General features: G+C 35.3%; 1 protein-coding gene across 5 annotated transcripts in view; it reads left to right on the top strand.

Annotated features, from left to right (window-relative positions):
• Positions 1-9,083: 9,083 nt before the first annotated feature.
• LOC108973260 overlaps positions 9,084-13,990 on the top strand; it is a 30,991-nt gene continuing 26,084 nt past the window's right edge. Inside the window, exon 1 of one of the 5 annotated variants that reach the window (XM_018940381.1) lies at positions 9,084-10,763. The gene's annotated coding sequence lies outside the window, so the exon portion shown is untranslated. Of the gene's footprint in view, positions 10,764-13,312; positions 13,479-13,990 lie in introns of those variants that run through there. The other 4 variants (XM_018940382.1, XM_018940383.1, XM_018940385.1 and 1 more) reach the window with 4 other exon arrangements.

Below are 13,990 nucleotides of genomic sequence, written 5' to 3' on the forward strand. Positions count from 1 at the left end.
TAATATGTAAAATTACTCAAAGCTCTAACAAACCTGACGTTATTTTACAAATAAAAGCATAAAATAGCTCTGTTACATCATTTGTAATAACAATTGACAATTTAAACCCAATAAATTTACCTATTTACTTATTTTTTGCTTAAACATTTCACTTTGAACAAAATATTAAAATTTCATTGAAGTGCACGGTATTAGTATGGCCACAACGAAATTGTGTACATGCAAAATGAACAACTGCTTTGTTTTGTGTACATGCCGGCAATTGTTATGTTGCTGTCCTCTCACAAACGTTCATGTAGTAGGATTCAGAACGCCATTTTCAGTTCACTGTCGTGCTACTGCAGTCTGTCGCGAGCATTTTGTTCCTCACATTAATTATGCACAGCAGCTGCGAATTAACCTACAAATGGCTGTGCTATAAACATACCCCATAGAGAATAACCAACCAATCGAACTAGTCAAAGCAACATTATATGGATGATAGACGATTGAAATAAATTAAATACAGTTACATAACACCCAATCAAAATTCTAAATAAAATGAAAGCGATTACTTACGTCCGGTTCATATTAGTGGTAAAGTAGTTTCATTGCAGAATGATTATGCTTCACTTCGCTGTTAACTGAAACGGATGACTGGAGAGTGTCCAAGGAACCATTCATGTCGGATCACTTCTTGATCGTCTTCAGCACTCCCCTGCAATATCGAGACCCTAGAAGAACATTAATAAAATTACCAAAACCACCTTTTTTAACCAATCTACATCATTAACGGTTATCAAGAAGAGAAAGTCGCCTCCTTCTTGGAACGTTGACATTAAGACATCAGACATCAAGACGATTTTACAATTATCGTTGTAGGACCAAAATTTGGCAACCCTACAAAGATCTCTTGAAGCAATACAAAAAAGCAGACAGGAATGCATGGCAATCTTTCTGCCCATCAATAGAAAGCTATAAAGAATCAGACAGATTGCGTAAGATATTTTCTAAGGGCAGTCTTTCTGCCCTTTAATAGAAAGCTGTAAAGGATCCGACAGATTGATTAAGATATTTTCTAAGGAATACATCAATATATCCTATTCATAGACGACGGGTGACGCTTGGACTAGGAACTCATGAAAATGCACTTCCCTGATTGTCAACAAACCGCAATGGAGGTACAACCTCAACCACTTGCAAATTCAGCAGATCAATCAGGCCTCATTTTGGTAAGTAAATTACTATATATTTTATTTTTATTTTGAGCAAACAGCTCAAAGCAGATAGATATAAATAAAAAGTTGAAAGATAACAATGCAGATATGGCTCAAATATGACAGGGGTAGAACCAAGGACTTAATAAAGGGTGATCCATTACGTGGTTTCCTACTTTTTTAAGGAAGAAATACATAAACTTCAAATTTAATGGGGAATGTTTATTATCATTCGAAGAAACATTGCGTGACATTTATTTTGTGAAGATTATCTCTTTCAAATGTTGGCCGCTACCTCTCTGATGGTCCGTCCATTGAGTCCCTTTTCCGATGACTCGTTCGAGAATTTCGACTGGTAACTTGCGAATGACACGCGGGATTCCACGGTCTCCGTATACACTCGAATATTGTCCTATAATAAATGCTGGATTTCAAGATGCGTGACCATGGGTGATGGGTGGGCTAGCTATCTGTTTATACGCCAACACGTCAGGTTTTGAGATATTGCTCTGAACGATTAAGTTGAAGTCCTTATATGGAAAATTTTTTTATTTGTATAAAAGTCTCGAAAGTCATGTCAATTGTAAAAACAAATAAGAGAATAATAAATATTTGTGAGCTTACCGTTCTTCGTCAGATGTGACTTCCTCTCAAAAATATTCTAAGCATGCGTTCGCTATTAAATATACAAATGCACATGTATGTACACATACGATACAGATTATCTTAGAAAATTTCTTGAGCACACTCCAATAATGGAAATTGTTATGACAGGCAGTGCAAGCGCAGCGCCAGTGATTTCAATTATTGACAGACACAGGGGGATGAATAGCAATAATACACGTATAAGGGGCTATGCACAACCGAACTTTCAAGATATTGTTAAACATAAAATTTGAGAGCTGCATATTTGTTATAGCATGAGCAGGGTATATTAATTTTACCACGAAGTTAGTGACTCTCAGAAGGAAACCAAGTATACATAAGTATATAAACAATCAGCTTGATTGTTTAGCAATATCCGCCTGTCTATATATGCCCTCAGTGTTTGAGATATCGATCTAAAATTTAATACAAGAAGCTGCTCAATAGTCACAATTGCCGATACTAGACCGCTATATCATAAAGCTGTCATACGATCTGAACGATCTAAATCAAGTACTTTTCTTTTTTTGCGTTTTCGGAGAAAGTTTACCATAGTAATGCATATATGGTATGTACCATTACAAAGTAGAGACTTTCACGAACATAAAGTCTTCTTACTTTAACTTTGGTATTTTGAATTTTGTTATTGAAAACCTCCTAATAGTTTTCATTATAAGGTCAACATAAAAAGAAATAATAATAATAATTTGCTGAACTACATATGTCAATGGCGTCGTACGTATATCTCGTTCAGCTCAACATTCCATAGACTGCAGTATTCGCCGTTGCCTATGCGGCCATATATAATATCTTCCGCAAAGCCTTTCTCGCGAAAACTCGTAACGCCGACTTATTAGATGTTGTCATCGTCAATGTCTCAGCACCAGGACGGTTATGATAAGTGACATGTAGAATTTGGTCTTTGTTCGTAGAGAGAGGACATTTTTTCTCACTTGCCTACATAGTCCGAAGTAGCATCTGTTCGCAAGAGCTATTCTGCGTTGTATGTCGAGGCTGGCGCTGTTATGACTGGCGTTGTTGTGACGTGGGAGCCAACTCACGAATGCGACGACTGTTTGTTTGTTGTCAGGAGATAAGTATTTCGTCTTGCCAGCGTTCACTACCAGATCTGTTTCGCTTCTTTGTCCAAACTGAAGAAATCAGAACTAACTGTGCGGTTGTTATGGCTAAAGATAACGATGTCATCTGCGTACGCCAGTTGTTGTACACTCTTGTAGAAGATGTTACCTTTTCGATTAAGGACTGCAGATCGAATTGTTTAGTCCAATAGTAGATTGAAGAGTCGATAGGGAGTTACAACAGTGTGGATACTGTTGTAAATACACGAAAAGGGAACACAGCTCAGAGTAAATTCTAATAAAGCTGCGGCGGAAGTAACCACCATTACAAGCCGCATTTATCGCATTATGCCACATAAAGAATATGGGACAAAGCAAAAGCTAACGTCATATACATGTGTGTATGTACATACGCCGAATATCGAATGACAATATTGCATAAAGATCATATTCTTCAGCACACATATTGTTGTATGCACATATTACATACATTTGCTTTCGCTGCACACTGCAACACATGTTTTCATGCAACTGCTTTCGAATTGTTTATATTCGGGCTGCGTGGCACAATTACTATTCCACGCCACAATTTTATGCCAGCCAACACTTGTAGATCAAGCCACACGGTACGTCATCCGCTTTATACATCACCATCAGTCGAAAGCTGAGAAAACTAGCGATCTTTTCATCATTTTCCCAACCGTTTTTTCATTCACTTACGATTATAATATGTGGTGATATCAATATTTTCTAAGTACTTTCCAACTAAAGGGTGATTCATTTCGACGTGATCCATTCGGTCGAATATTATCCAATAATGATTGCTGGGATTGCTAGATGTTGATATTGCGAATAGTACGCTCAGTAGGCCGATTATTTTGACCACATGTTAAGAGAAACGCGCGAAACAGATTCTTTGCAAAACGAGAATTTTCGTAATAAAGTTGAAAGATTTGTAAACGTTGTTCAGGTATAAGACTTTCCGTGATGAAATGCCAAACAGTACTAAACAAAAATAAAAAGACGGCTGTCGATTCATGTGAAAAAGTACTTCTACTTGGATCACCCGTTAGTACCAACGGCAAGACCAACTAGCCAGACCACTGTTTTTATCTATGTATGTATGTATTGCTTAAATAGAACGACCTATACATAAGACAGAGAACGTTTATCATAGAGAAGGTTCACGGCGCGGAGATCGCAAAAATATTTTTGGCTAACTCGGTCGAGATGAGCCAGTTTCATCACTGCCAGCTCGGCAGGAGAAATTTTAACATTTTCGTTTGAACAGAGCTGAGCGTGAAATAAAAGTATGCTCAAAACTATATATTGCTCTAACAGACGTAGAAATGTTCGCTCTTTTGCTTATATTTTTATACGTTTATATGCAAGCATGTGAATTCGTATGAACCCTTTTTGTGCATATTAATGAATACATGTGCAATTGAATACATTGATAGACGTTCTCTGTTTTAGACATACGATACACGCAGCAACAAGTTGATCGTTCCGGTAATTTAGGATTGCCTTTATTACGGTCTTTCATTGTGCCGTTAATGAAACAAAAAAAGTTGGAGCGGCCTCCCAGAAAACAAATTAATTCGGCAAACATATAAATACTATACATACATATTGTGGACGTTTGACCGATATACCGATGAAGGGAGCTTCGCTGAAACCACTTTGGTTATAATCATAACATCATAAAATACTTAATAGCTCTTAAATCGGACGAATAATTATTTACAAATTTGTATAGTAAATATAAATATACTTATAAGCATGCTTACATAGCTTTGGTATTTTTATATGTGTGCATGTTTGTTAGGGGTTAGTAAACTATCTTGCACTAGAATAAGCTGACGAAAACGCAAACAAAACGTGTCCTCAAATCGGTCAATTTGAACAATTGATATCCTGCCAAGTATTAAATACAAATAAATCCACATTGAAATTGCAAGCTCATTTATGGTGAACATGCACACATCAATAAAATGGATCCAAGCAAAAATTCGAAGTGGAATGCTCGTGCAGAGCAGCAAAAATGAATGAGAATCTGCCAAAACGCATAAACACGCAAACAAAGCAACCAATTGATATGTGGCAAGAGCGGCAAATGAATGCATGGTAGCAAACAACAAAAACAAGGAAGAGGATGTCCTGCTCAGCGGGCAAAATGAAAAAAAAAGAGTCAATGAACATAACAGATTACAGAAGTAATAACGGCAGATCAAATACATCTGTGTACGTACCCAAGACGCTAAGAATATACACACATATATTTGTAGATAGAACGGAATTAATCTATATATGTATATAGTATAAACATATGCTAAGCCAATTGTATGCAACAAATTCGTATGAATTTACCGCTTGTCCGGTTAGGTCCCATTCTCTTCCTACCTCTGTGCGTAATCCGGAAGTAAGGTATCAGTAAATGTAAATGCAAAAGAAGTAAAAAGTAAAAAGTCGCGGCAGTATATTTATCAGTTGTTCGAAGCAGCAATGCCGCAGACAATGTGACCTGAAAGTAAGTTGGAAACGACGAATAGTAAGTATGTATGTATGTGTATATTCAATATTGACATTTCAATATTTATACTCACAAATTACCTACAATAATTATTTATTTTTTAATTTCCAATAAAAAGAATGCAAATACTCTAAATGTAAAATGTAAAGTATGAATTCCCATATGCAGCTTTGAAACATTCAGGATACACACGGTTATGTATAAAAAAATACTTATATATACATATGTACGTACATTTGCCCAAACAAATCCTTCAATGGACAGCAAATGTAGTAATGACTGGGGCAATTTGAATGGTAGGTTGGTGTAATTTCTATGTCCTTCCTCTTTCTTTTGTTGCCCGCACGTCGCCTGTCGTGTGCATGTGTTACTTAAAGATCCGATAATAATTTTTGTATTACACGTATGAAGCAGCATGTGGCAAAATACAATTGTTCGTATATATGCCTATGTAGATGTGAAACTCATGCAGGTACAAATTCGGTGTTGCACAAATACACCGCAAAACAATATTACTATCGCTTCCTGTTTCCTTCATTAGACAATGTCTATAGCAGCAGGGGCATCTGGAAATGTTTAGCCCATTATTGTAGCCACATATTTGTTTCCAGAGGTTTCGCATTGTTTTTATTTTTGTTTGTATGACTTATGTGCATTCATATGTGCCAGTACCTGCATATTTGCGCATCGGTTAAGCGTTAGCGTTTGAATCGGTAATTCTTCGAGTAAAGTATCTTTGTAAGTTTCTGCCTATTGATTCTAATTATTTATTAAAATATGTATAAATACAGTCTTACAATTGTAAAATATATACGTATCTAGCATCTAACAGTAATGTGTGGTATTTAGGCAATCAGTCCAAACTTAACTCTCTTAAACCGGAATCAAGTTACCTTGTCTTTCACCAACTAACTTTTACGCCTAAAATTACTTCTCTATTGACATCATCATCTCCTTTTTTTGAAAGATCTCCTTAGGGAAGAAATAAAAAGCGGTCGTTAATAATCCATATAGCAATATGAACAAAGAGAAACAAGGGTATATACCATAAGAACATCAGCAACGATTTTTGCAAAAAAATTCATTCATAAAAGCTCAATAAATGCGATGATGACGCAAATGGGGAAAAGTAAGCGGAAAGCTTTCCGAACAGTGAATGAAGAAGTCAAAAATGTGTGGGAGGCTTTATTTATTTAACACTATATATACATGTATATTATACATATGTTAGTGCATGTATATTCACGAATTTTACAAACACCCATTCAACAACTTATGTACTATTCTCTTAGGCGAATGCCGAACTTCCTGTTTATAGGTAAAATCATAGAGTTCTTACGTAAAATGGATTGAATGAAGGAGACGCACACAGCAGCCAACGGTAACGTAGGCGAAACGAAAGGTTAAAGAAGAGAATCAATGAAATGTATTAGTTACGATGCTGTGTTGGCTTCGTGCGAACTGAATGGCTACTCCGACTGCATCTCACAAATGCGAGATTTGCACACGAATGAACGTTAACTCCAGCTCGGATGGTGTTCCGATTTCGGAGCGTATTATCGACCGTGCCCACATTAGCTAGCTCCCCGACAATTTGGTCCACTTGTCGGCATAAGTCATTTTAGTGCGCAGCGCCCACGTGCGTCAATGAAGAGAGCCTGGGCGTACATATGTAAATACGTATGTGTGAACAAAACAAAAAAAAAATAAATGCGAACATGCATTGAGCAAAAAGCCGTTAATGTATACTGTAGACCAAATGAGTAAATTAGTTAAACAGAAAGTATATAAGCAAAACTAAACAATTTGTCGTTCATATGTACGAACCATTGCATACTGCAAGTACAACAAGTTTTTCGAATATTGAATGAAACAACCAGTACGCCTGGGTAGGTTCGCATATCACAATGCATGAATGGAAATCTTCTCAGCACGTCGAATATCCCAACTAAATTAAAATAGCAAAAAATTGAGTCGGCGTATTTTCAAGAGCGCGGAAATGCGGCAGATACAAATTCGATGTTTTGAAAAAACGAACAAATAATGTCCGTGACGTAATTCAATCGCCAACGTGTTAGTATGTGACATGCCACATTTTTTAAATTTTTCGCGGTATTGATGTGCAAACATGTTTGGACTGATATTGCATGCTAAGCTTAGAAAATTTAAAGAAAAGTGCTTGAGCAGTTCTGAGAAATTTATAGAATTAAGTTATTAAATTTGATAAAGTTACATTTAAGAGAAATAATAAATATCGGCTTATTTTAATGGATGGGTAGAAGGGTTTTAATTTAATAATTGTGTATTCGATGAAAGATTGTTTAATTCAGTACACTAAAATTTAAAAAAATTTAAGAGTATAAATCCAAAATGGACAATTTCAAATTATTTTTAGAGTTTTTGAATCGCATTCGCCTTGTAAATTTCACAAAATTATGCACCCGATTCACTGGAATACAACTTGTCTTAAAAATAAAAACGGCAAGAATATATGAGTATGTATTTAAGTAACTTAGTAACAAATATGAGCCCGTGGTATGATATGTAATATTTCCTCTTCCGGAAGTTTATAACCGGAGATCATATCAAGTATATAGCCTGAAAGTATGCTAAAATAAATTATTTGTCTCAACTGCTTTTGTGTAGAATCTACATATGCTGTAAATAGAGACTACCAACAACCCAACAAACCATTTACTTATGAATATTAAATATAGATGAAAGAGATCTAACGAAGATTGAACAAATATAAACAACAACAGCAAATAGAAATAAACAATATTAAATTGTGTACTTAAGATTATTAAGTATATTTTTACCATTTCTTCGGAAAAATCAACCCTTACTATTGAAGATTGGTAAATTTAAAATTGTATATTTGAAAACACTGCTTCAAAGCAAATAAAATACCTACATATGATGTTGCTACTGCATAAATAATAAGTACTAGACTTATATAATAGACACTATTCTTCAAGGCATAAGTATATCCAAAAAATACCAAAATTAGTTAAATATCGATGCACTAGATATGCAGACCCAACAGTATGTAAATCCATATGTACATACATACACATGTATATAATACTTGTATGAATTACTAATTTCACGTTGGAGCGCGTGACGTCAAAGCACTCTGGGATAATTACACAACGGGAGAGAGCCAACTGCAACAGAAATACATACAAATGTATGTATGTTTGATGTACACGTAAATTTTGTTTCCTTATTATATTGATAAGAGGGTGTGTTCATATATGTGGTTAATGCTAAGGACAATTTAATAATGAAGCTAAGTGTAACAGCATTAACTCCGTAATGCTTTAAAATTAAGAACACACATACATTTATTTATACACATGTATATGCAATGAAAGTGCCTTCTAGGAGAGAATGCATACAACAATACATTGTGATATCCGCTGCTCGTCAAGACCTGCTCGTCAAGACCTAGTCAGTTACTAATTAAATCCAATTGGATTGGTACAATCCGTGCAACCGTGTAGGTAACAGTGCTGCTTCTTTACTCCCTTTTCGCCTTTTCCATTTTGACAGCTGCGCTAAGTACAATGGCATGCAATGTGTAAGCGCTCCGCTCCTATCTATCTCACTTAGTGTCAATCTCTCGTATTGTATCGTTCGCTGTCGCATCGGTATCGGTATCGGTCTGTGTACAAAATAATTCGACGGGGAAAATATTTTATTTTAATTCAAATATAACTACTGAAGGATTATTTACAAATTAAAATTAAATGTAATAAATTAAGTATGTGTACGTAAAGATCTTAATCTCAAAACTTGTCGCCGTACTAAAAACTAGGGTTCCTGGTGAACCAATATAGTATCTATAGTATATTATCGTGTACATGTGCATATATCACATTTTAAAGTACATAAGTGTTGGTGGATATTGAAGTGTTATACATATATTATATGCAGATTGTGAGAGTGTATTAAAGAGAAAAAAGTGCGATGTCAAAAATAATAAATTTGTGGTTGGAAATTGCAAGGAAATATGTATTCTAAGTAAATAATGCAGGAAATACAGTAAATGGAAAAATGTAAAAACAGCACAAACTATGCAACCGAGGGCAGATACAATAACAGCGGTCCATGTATTAAAGAAAAGAAGTAAACTATGAAACTCTTATAAATATATAAATAATGAAAAATTACGTAGACAGGAGGAGAGAAGATACATGCAGATGTGTATTTGTATGTAAATATCTATGTAAAGGTGAACCAGTCGAGCAAGTAGGCAGACCGATGGAGATACCGATGCGCTAAGTACGCCCGTGGGTACTGAGTGATTGGAGTTTGTGACAAGAACAGTCGGTTTAGAAACTGCTCAATCTGTAAAGTATCCGTAATGATAACGGTGACCACGCGTACACCGCATCGTTCGCCACATATTGCCTCAGAGTTTCCCTTTCCAAACTGCGCCAACATCGCATTCATTCTCAACCATATTATCCATCTCCTCATTATCTGCCGTTCTTGCCACCTCCGCTCCAAACTACTCAAGCTTGTACTGTAAATGTCGACAGCAATAGCACAGTGACGATAATCGTCCAAAGTCATCGCCGAAGTCGTCGCTCTCATTTTTCTTATGTTGTTGTTGCTACCTCGTATTAAAGTGATTACAGTTGTTATTATTATTATTTTTTTTTTTTTTGCTGGTTTGTTTGGTTGTCGTTGTCTTCAGCCATCTATGTATATGTACATAATATATATACTCCATATGTACAATTAGATATATTCGCCTCCGCCGTCTTTCCCAATATCATCGTAGTCATCGTCGCCTCCGCCCGTTCGCATAGCCTTACATATATATAGGTACATATATACGTATAGATTTTTACATACATACATATGTATTGGCCGTCTCGTCGGTGTCTGTTTACCGAAGGGAGCACCATACTAGTGCGCCAACAGAGAGGTCTGTTGGAGACTCCTCAGTTGCTTTTCGACGTCTGAATTGTGAGCGTGTATCACTCTCGTCGGCTGCGACGTGACCTCCTCTATCTGCATTGGCACAAATACAAAACGCAAAACTAAAACCCACACTTACATACTAATCCGCACGAGTATATCCATAAATGATACAGTTTATATGTATCAACAAATGTTCATACGTACATTTATAGTCGTTAAGCAAAGCAAAATGGTATTATTGTGATAATTGTTTCCATAACATGCAATTTTCTTGTGGAAAGTTAATTCGCTTTCAAATTTTCAGAAACAAATGTGGTGACCTGCCGAAATAAAGTGAAAAGTGCACATACATATGTACCTTTACTCCAGCCAAAGGTAGTAAAGAGTAAAGTTTATTGTCATGCCGCAAAATCTATATGAATAAAAAAGCTCAGTTAAAAATGAAATGATGTTAAGAATTGTAAAAAGATTCGTTTATTATTAGCACGCTTAAAATATGTATGTTTTTGGACTCATTCCCACTACCAGGTTGCCAGGTCATTGTAGTTGTATGAAGATTTTGTGAATGAACTTCTAATACATAGGTTTAACTGGATACAGTACCTCGTTGCAGTCACAGCCATCGGCATCACTGCTGCTCTCGCAAGTGTATGACCGTTTCGTCAATTCCAATGCATGTTGCCTTCATCACACGTTCAATTCGCTGTTTGTGTGGAATTTTACATACATATACATATGTACTCTACATACATTTAACTTTGAATTCAAAACGCTTAATTAGAAAAAATTGTCTGTTGAGCACTTACATTCGACCATTTTTGTATTGAAAATTGCACTATAACTTCTTTATCAGACGAGCGATTAGCTGACAGCAGGCTGCTCTTGGCAATGGACTTTTTATATTTCTAAGCATTGTGGTGTGTATACAAAATTAATTTTACAAATAATGTAAGTGCATATGTTTATGTACATATGTGCCTACATAGGTGACATATCAATCATTTAATGGCATGATGATCATGCATTTGTTATTGGAATGGAATTTGTTAATTTGCTGACGAACTGCAACTTATTTTCCTACTAACGTTTTCTCAATCCTTTTGATCTTAAGGGAAATTTACAATTTATACATACATTCCGCCTTCAAACGAATTCACTTTCTCAGCTATAATATATTTTCAGTACTTTTTTTCACTATGTTGAATATTTACCATATTTAGTTTTATTAACTAACAATCACATAACAGTTCACAAAACCCACCGTTTTCGATTGACTGATATCTCAGTATAGCAAAGTCTAGACGTTTTTCTTAAATTATTCTTAAATTAATTCCGCTTTAAACTTTAATTAACAAACCTAGCGTCGCTGCAAACATTTTTGGAGCCTTTCTTGTCTGCCAGCTTTCAGATATTTCTTCGTTTGACAAATAACTCGCTCTTCTCCTTTTCACCAATTCCACTTTATTAAATTTTCTTCGCGTCTGATCCAAGGTGGAATGAGAACTCACTGTGGACACATAGCCACACATTCATCTCACCGACAATAGAGGCAAATTGCGCTAGTATTTTACATACCTACATATATTTATACATGCATACATAGGTAATTGTTAAGTACGGGCGGTGGTTATTAAAAAGCATTTATGAGCTGGACTTTTAGGCAATAAGTGAAGAGCAGATTTTCGGAGCCTTACGTCCAAACAGAGTTAAACCCGCTGATGTGAATTTGTTTTCAATGTACTTATGTACATTGCAACAAAATGCGACAACTTTCGAGCAAGAAAGCCTTTCGTCTAAAGGAGAAAAGTGAAAAGTGTGGAAGAATATTGAATTGGTATATGGATATACATATGTATGTTGGAAATAGAAATTAACGAAATCGAGCGCGGGTTGATCCTAATAAATTCTGTGATATATGCACATATGTGATCAATACAGATTAAGGAAAATGGTTGGAACTTTGGACCTAATCAGTATGCGAATCATATACATGTTTATATATGTATGTAGGATAAGATATAATATATGTATATAAATATAATATGTTCGAAAATGAATAAACAAGGCACAAATTCGCGCGGGGCCGTCGTACTGGTTCATTGGCGAATATTTGGAGTGCAATTAAAAAGATGGTCGTAAATCAGTATATCTGGTGTATGAGACCGAGAAGAATATACAAACCGATTTCGTCCATTTTACAGACTCTCATATATTTATGTTTATTAAACTTAACATTTCAACGGAATTTTACTTACGTATGCCTATATACTACGTTCTATACTTCTTTAGTAAAACAAGATGTGAAACCAAGTGGCAGAAAGAAAATAACTCGAAAATCCTATACTTTCAGTATATTTCGTTGCAACTCACGCCCTAAGAGAGGTGTGACCGATCACCCATAGGCAAGAGTTTCGGTTAGAGTTCTTGAAAAAACTCATATAAACTTTAAGCGAAATCTTAGTACCTTAACCGAAAGTTAACCTGTTTACTACGTTGCTTTCTACGTAGCTAAATTTGGTCAAATATAATAATTTGTCAGATATGAAATGTAAGTCTAATATATATACATACATATGTACATATTCTCTTGTATGTTACATTTTGAGGTGTTACAAATGATCAATTGGTGAACAAACCCATAATACACTATGCCACATGTTTTAGACGATAACTTTATTATAGATGTTAATAAATAAGAGAATGTCATTATTGTTGTAAGACGATAACAGGCTCAGCTAGGTGACGGAGAAAAATCAACTGAGTTCTCTTAATTAGCTATGAACGTAAGAGAGCACAGTAGCTAGTTCAGTTATTTTTAGCAATATAGAAGAAGGTGGAGGGAAAGGCAGTCCGGTTTATCAAATAAAAACAGATCGGATTAGAAAAATAAAATAAACAATCGATATGTATGTATATATGTAGGTATAGATCTTCGCTTTATATGTATGTATGTAGCAATTATGACTGATTACTATGAATTTAAATGTAAAAACAAACAGTTGGACAACACATACAGTACATAACTATAACGAATTACGGCTATTGGAATGATATATAGCGGAGTGTGGAAGGTGGCACCTTGCTATTGAAGTAAGATTCAAAGTACTGGTAACTTTTTGGTATAACACATATGTATGTACATATCTGAGTGCGTATTGGAAGAGTAGCTTATGTCAAATAACTATTTGAAGATACTTTTGGTCAATAATAGTTCGTTTAATGTGTATTACTTGAAATGTTAATTTTAAAAGTTTTCATTACTCCTCCAAAAGGACTACTTGTCCTGTGACCGTTACATGTGATTAACATTTAGTCATAATAATGTGCCGTAATGGCCACAGTAACGCCATAGTCTCAAGAGAGCGACTCGTTAAATATAAATACAGAACTTACCAAATTGGTTTTGCAGTTGCGATCAAAAGCGATCTTACTCGTACAGATTATAAACGCCTTCCAACATCTCGATAATTGACCTTACAATTCTTTTCGTTGTCCCGAAATTTCTTTCCAGTTTCATTTATGCCACGATGAATCGGTAAATTTTGAGCTCACATAGCACTCACTTTGCTTAGAGCTTTTACATACTTAATGCTCTTTAACAA

Source organism: Bactrocera latifrons, unplaced genomic scaffold, assembly GCF_001853355.1.
Source record: "Bactrocera latifrons isolate USDA-ARS-PBARC rearing strain unplaced genomic scaffold, ASM185335v1 scaffold_47, whole genome shotgun sequence".
In the NCBI taxonomy this organism is placed as follows: Eukaryota; Metazoa; Arthropoda; class Insecta; order Diptera; family Tephritidae; genus Bactrocera; species Bactrocera latifrons.